Source organism: Erythrolamprus reginae, chromosome 7, assembly GCF_031021105.1.
Source record: "Erythrolamprus reginae isolate rEryReg1 chromosome 7, rEryReg1.hap1, whole genome shotgun sequence".
Classification (NCBI taxonomy): domain Eukaryota; kingdom Metazoa; phylum Chordata; class Lepidosauria; order Squamata; family Dipsadidae; genus Erythrolamprus; species Erythrolamprus reginae.
The window spans coordinates 2,054,547-2,061,484 of NC_091956.1; the positions used below are offsets into that span (position 1 = coordinate 2,054,547).

At 44.4% G+C, this 6,938-nt stretch overlaps 1 long non-coding RNA gene across 1 annotated transcript in view; it reads left to right on the forward strand.

Moving 5' to 3' along the window:
• The first annotated feature begins 4,906 nt into the window (after nucleotides 1–4,906).
• LOC139169853 (uncharacterized) overlaps nucleotides 4,907–6,938 on the forward strand; it is a 6,534-nt gene continuing 4,502 nt past the window's right edge. The window contains exons 1-2 of the long non-coding RNA XR_011559538.1: nucleotides 4,907–5,013; nucleotides 6,891–6,938. The exon at nucleotides 6,891–6,938 is cut by the window's right edge and continues 51 nt beyond it. This is a non-coding gene — a long non-coding RNA (uncharacterized lncRNA). The remainder of the gene's footprint in view (nucleotides 5,014–6,890) is intronic.

Consider the following 6,938-nt stretch of genomic DNA (forward strand, 5'->3'; position numbering starts at 1 on the left):
CCATTGTTGTGAGCCGCCCCGAGTCTGCGGAGAGGGGCGGCATATAAGTCCAATAAATCTAATCTAATCTTCTCCCTCCACGCGAGCCCAGTGAGTGGTGGCAAGGAAGCGCTGCAAACTTAGCTTCTGCGCATGCAAAGAAGAAGAAAAAACGGTGTTTTTTCATAAATTCAACATTTATTTGGTTTTTTTAAAAAAGATGGCAGTGCCCACAGACCATCACTGACAGAACCAATTCCATGACACCACTGTGACATCTCCAGTGGGTCACTACTAATTCGGGCAAACCGGTCTGAACCAGGGGAAACCCACCTCTGCTGGCTCCCTTGGCCAAGAAACAGAGATGAGCAGAACGGACAGGAGAACGGTGTAACTGTTTTTTAAGCTAACACTTCAGGTGATCTTGATTCAATCCCTTGGCTGCGTTGGAAAACCTCTTAGATGCTCCAGCTGCTCCAGAACATCATGTTGCAGGCAGTACTCGCTTCATAAGTTGTGCTGGTCGCCAGTTGACTTATGAGTGTAATTCAAGATGCTGGTTATTGCCTATCGAGCGCTTCGTGGTCTGCGTCAGAACTGCCAGTGGAAATTGCACATCTGCCTATGTTTCAGGCTGCCTGGATCCTCTGGATCTTGTCAACTAAGCAAAGGCCTCCATAGGGCTGGAATTTTATTGATGCTTCACGTATTTCGGAAAATATGGCCCTGGGGGCAAGAGGACCGGTTGAACACTTCTGGGTTTTTCCCCCTCCTTTTTTGGCTTTATTTATTTATTGAATCATTGAATCATTGAGTCTGCCATCTGCACCTCTATAACTGTCTGGTTTGGTGCTGCAACCCAACAGGACCGACACAGACTTCAGAGGAGAATCAGAACTGCAGAAAAAGCAATTGCTGCCAACCTGCCTTCCCTTGAGGACCTGCAGACTGCAGGAGTCAAAAAGAGGGTGGGGAAAATATTTACTGACCCCTCACATCCTGGACACAAACTGTTTCAACTCCTACCCTCAAAACGTCGCTACGGAGCACTGCACACCAAGACAACTAGACACAAGAACAGTTTTTTTCCGAACGCCCTCACTCTGCTAAACAAATAATTCCCTCAACACTGTCAGACTTTCTACTAAATCTGCACTTCTATTCTACTAGTTTTTCTCATCATTCCTTTCTCAACCCTCCCATGTTGACTGTATGACTGTAACTTGTTCCTTATATCCTAAGATTTTTATTAATATTGCTTCTTCATTGCTTATTTGACCCCTATGACAATCATTATGTGTCGTACCACATGATTCTTGACAAATGTATATTTTATTTTATGTACGCCGAGAGCATATGCACCAAGACAAATTCCTTGTGTGTCCAATCACACTTGGCCAATAAAATTCTATTCTATTGTATTGTATTTATATGCCGCTCACTCCAAAAGGACTCTTCTCCACTATCCCAAAGATGTTTTTCCAAAAGGCAACTGGACTTTCTTGGGTTTTTTGAAACCAAGGCCAGAGGAAACGGGAGAAAACTCTTATGAAACTTCTTACAACCCCCCCCCCCCAAGAAACCCCAGTTGCCTCTGGGGAAAAACATCTTTGGGGGAACCATGACCTAGATGGGTGAGACTCTCCAGCGAGATCCATGATGGATTGTTCATCCGGTCAACCGTCTCTTCTTCTCTCTGACATACATCACTCTGGAGTGTTGATCCTTGTAAGCCACTGAGGGTTGTTTCAGGGTGAGCGGTCTTGAGCCCTTAATTAAAATTTTAATTGAATTTAATTAATTTGACTTATATGCCGCCCAACCCCAAAGATGAAATTCTCTCATGCTTTCATTCCAGTTCCTGGTGAAGAAGGGAAAGTGAAAGAAAGAAAAAAAGACAAGGAAAAAGAAAAAGGACATAAAGGTATGAAAGCTTTTGTATCACTTCAACTCTTTTGGATCTTATAGTTGAAACCGGAATACTTACTTATTTCCCATAGGTCGAAGTCCCGTGGCAGAGCAAAAATGAGGGTGGTGCATCCATCTCGATACTTCCTGACTCCTCAGTAGCATTCAGCACCATCAGCCATTGTATCAAGGCCCCATTTGGGGGAAGCTTTGGGGACTGGGAGTAGTGGTTTACTCCTCCTGTGGCCATAGTTAACTGGTGTTGATGGGCGCAAGCTCTGCTTAACCTCTAGATCAGGAGTCTCCAAACTTGGCATCTTGAAGACTTGTGGGCTGGCTGGCTGGCTGGAGAATTCTGGAAGCTGAAGTCCGCAAGCCTTAAAGTTGCCACGTTTGGAGATCTAGATGAACCATTGGGTGAAATCATCCGTCCGTTTGGGCTCTGGGGTCATCATCGTGCTGAGGATACCCAGTTCTGCATCTGACAAGAGACATTCTTAAAATCCTGATCCATGATTGGAGTTTGCAAACCAGGGTGGGTGTTCTGTCGGGCTCTCTGGTAGACTCCTCCCAAAAATTCACAGGTACAAATTTCAGACACACACAAGTTTGAAAATTCAAAACAATGTTCTTTATACCAAAAATGCAAATAAACCAAGCCCTCTTTTTTGTATAGCAAAGAGCACTCATCTCCAAACAAACTGGTAATTTGTACAAGTCCCTTATCAGTTCTGAGATACTTAGCTTGCATTTGTGGCAATTCACAGTCCTTCTTCTTTCACAAAGTGACACACACTTTGCTCTGGTTTAGTTTCAAAGCGGGGAAAAATCAGCACACAAAAGGTCAAAGTCAGTAAAGCAGTCACGAAACACAACGATCAGATAATCCTCCACAATGGCCAAACCCGCAGGCTGCTCTTTATAGCAGCCTCACTAATGACCACAGCCCCACCCAACCACAGGTGGCCTCATTTTCTTTGATAATAATCTCTCAGTTGTTGCTGCCTATGCATCGCTCTCCGCATGCGTGGCTGTATCATGAACTCTTGTTCTTAATAATTGATCTCCTTCTGAGCTGTCTGCCGTACTCTCCTCCTCCCTGTCACTCATGTCTTCTTGGTCAAGCAATGTTGCAGCATATGATCTTGTAGGAAATACTTAGATCGTGTTTTCCATCGACTTTCTTTGGTTTGATGTTTATACGTCGCTTTAAAATTTTACTTTTACCAAAAGTTGTTCCAGAGCAGAGAGTCATGACATTGGAACATTAAATTAAACCCAAAATGCTATGTCATTTTCTAGCTCATGCCCCTGATGATGCGAATAAACCAAAATCAGGAAAGCCATCAAAAGGTATGTAAGCTTTTGTAACGAACCGGCTCTTTTTAGGCAGAAAGCTACTGGGATAAACTTTAAGTGTGTTTGGATCTTTTGAAACGTGATCAGCTGCATTGGGCTTCTTGAAGCTCTGAGGCTGACAGCCTTCTGTTAGATGGGATGAAGTCCAATCTTCACTAATTTATCTATCAGCTCTTTATGTGGAACCGTATCAAAGGCTTTGCTGAAGTCCTTCTGTTAGATGGGCCGGGCGGAAGAGGCTTCAGAACAACAGCTCTTTATTTGGCAACTTTTTACAACCCAGCAAAGGCTCTGATTGACAGCCAGCCTCTTTTTTTTTTTTTTTGAAAAATACTTTATTGATTATTTACATTAAAAAAGATTAGGTATAAACACTACAACAATACAACATTTACATGGTGCATGAAATTACGTAAGTTTTTATGCATAGGCATCCTTCAGAGAAAGAAAGAGAAGAGAGAAGAGAGAAGAAAGTGAAGTGTGACAACAAAGGGGGTGACAACATACATACGTATATACACTCAAGACACAACAAAGCATTATGCTTTATACATAAGTTATCCTGGTATCAGAGCTTAATATTTACACCTGCTAGATTGCAGGCTAATTGTTTCATGCAGCATATTCATTTATAATATATATATATTCCTTCTTATTTGTTATCACATATATATATTAATTTATCACTAACGTATCCATTTCTATGTAATTGCTTTCATTTCCTCTATATTTTTCCATGGTATAATAGTGCCTTATACAGTAGTACCTCTAGATACGAGTTTAATTCGTTCCAGAAGGGAGCTTGTATGTCGAACAGCTCGTATCTGGAACAAATGGCTTTAGACTTTGTTTTTCCCCTCCGAATTTAAGCTCGGGTCTCGAAAAGAAATTTCTCTCCCCTCGTGGCTCGTATCTTGGAATACTCGCATGTGGAGCAGCTCATATCTAGAGGTACTACTGTAGTAGTAATGTTTCCTCTTAACAATAATTTGATTGCCAGCCCTTTTATAGGGAGCTGCCAGACAGCCTAGCCAATCAGCAGTCAGTATTTTCCCTCCAGAATGGAGGACCTGACTGAAGCCTGTGTAAAACCACTAAAGGAACTGTTGCAAGTCTTTGAATACTGTATTTAATTAGGAACAAATGCCTCCCTCCTCTAGATGGTAGATTAACCACGATACCTGGTTAAGTTGGTTGTAAAAACACAATGTGCTATTTTCTAGGTCACAAACCAAAACATCCACCACCACCACCACCACCACCCGGTAAGTGAATTTGGAACCAACCTTTTCTTATACGCAACAGTACTAATATTGATGTAACTTTATTGATTGAAAAAGCTTGTAAATCGATGTCTTTGCACCTCTGGGCATCTTTCTAAAGCCCTGGTGCCGATTCGCCCTGCCCCACAGCCTTCCACCGCTGGGATGGTTGTGGGGATGCGTGGCAAGCAGTGGGAGGGAGGCCCATCCGAGAGAGGAGAGGCCCGAGGGAAGGGGGAGGATCCAGACCCTCTCCAGGCAAAGGAGAAACGGAGACCCCCTGCTAAGCCTGGGATGCTGTCAGAGGAAGCCCAGGGAGATGCATCACAAGCAATAAAGTCTTTGGTGGAAATACTGAATATATATTTTTTCCTGTCTTTGTCTTCTCTAAAACCAGTCAAACACAATGCGGTAATAGAATTCCTCAAAGGACACAATTGTGCCACAATATGTCTTATACTTGACCTCTTCCTTCTTATCTTCACTGTGTGGATGTACATTATGGGTAAGTTTCTAAATTATCTCCAGCGGGTTCCACACAGGATCATTTCCTACTCAGAACAAAAACACGCAGAGTTGGCAGTGTAGGAAGAACGGCCGTGGGGTCTTTATGGCAGGTAGCTACTTGTGCCTTGTGTGCAACGTAAAATACCAGCAAAAGGAAGTACCAGCCAGAATTATTATTATTATTATTATTATTATTATTATTATTATTAATTGGATTTGTATGCCACCCCTCTCTGTAGACTCAGGGCGGCTAACAACAGTAGTACAAAACAGCATGTAAATCCAATACTAAAACAGTTTAAAAACCCTTATTTGTAAAACCAAACATACATACAAACAAACATACCATGCATAAATTGTAAAGGCCTAAGGGGAAAGAATATTTATTTATTTATTGGATTTGTATGCCGCCCCTCTCCGTAGACTCAGTTCCCCCATGCCTGATGGCAGAGGTGGGTTTTAAGGAGCTTACGAAAGGCGAGGAGAGTGGGGGCAATTCTAATCTCCAGGGGCAGTTGGTTCCAGAGGGCCGGGGCCGCCACAGAGAAGGCTCTTCCCCTGGGACCAGCCAAATGACATTGTGTTGTTGACGGGACCCGGAGAAGGCCCACTCTGTGGGACCTAACCGGTCGCTGGGATTCGTGTGGCAGAAGGCGGTCTCGTGACCCTTAGGGCCTCAACCATTCTCAGGGAGTGCAAGGCCTTCCATTTTCCAACATTCAGTGAGAACTGAAGAAGCTTCCTGGATGAGAAGGAAGACATCTTCAAAGAAAATACATAACCCAGTTACTTTTCAAAAAGCACCAACAATGATGCATTGGAGTGGGGGGGTAGAGGGGGCTTCCAGCAGGTTCTGACCAGTTCTAGATAACCAGTAGCAGAAATTTTGAGTTCGTACAACCAGTAAATATAACCTCTGACTGGCCCTGCCGCCATCTATGCTTTGCCTTCTGAGGCCCAGCTGATCGGGAGGAAGTGGAGAGTTTACAGTATACAGTGATACCTCGTCTTACGAACTTAATTGGTTCCGGGACGAGGTTTGTCAGGAGAAAAGTTTGTAAGACGAAACAATGTTTCCCATAGGAATCAATGGAAAAGCGATTAATGAGTGCAAGCCCAAAACTCACCCCTTTTGCCAGACGAAGCGCCTGCTTTGCGCTGCTGGGATTCCCCTGGGGCTCCCCTCCATGGGAAACCCCACCTCCGGACTTCCGTGTTTTTGCGATGCTGCAGGGGAATCCCAGCAGCGCAAAAACGAGTGCTTTGCTGGCAACGGAAGTCCGGAGGTGGGGTTTCCCCAGCAAGGGGAGCCTTAGCGAAATTGCAGCATCACAAAAACACGGAAGCCCTCGAAACCCCACCTCCGGACTTCCGTGTTTTTGCGATGCTGCGATTTCGCTGAGGCTCCCCTCGCTGGGAAACCCCACCTCCGGACTCCCATTGCCAGCGAAGCGCCCATTTTTGCACTGCTGGGATTCCCCTGCAGCATTGCAAAAACACGGAAGTCCAGAGGTGGTGTTTCCCATGGGGGGGAGCCTCAGGGGAATCCCAGCAGTGCAAAAACAGGCGCTTCGCTGGCAACAGAAGTCCAGAGGCGGGGCATCCCAGTGGCGGCGGCTTTAGGCTTCAGGACTTTAACAACAACAGGGCTTGGCATGAAAAGTGTTCCCCTCCTTTAACTCTCATTTTCAGGGTAAGCAGAAGGAGATTGAAGAACCCACAGCAATGTATTTGTTCCCAGTTCAAGGACACCCAAATGAAACGCTCAAGCCCATAGATTACAACCAAAGATGAAGTGACATTTATCTTGGGTGTGCACGTGTCACAGTTTTATCTCACAGCTAAAGTCCCTGTATTGTTCAACTTCTCTTTCAGTGGAGCAAGAAAAGCCAAGATATGAGCCTCTTCGTAAGGCAATAAGGA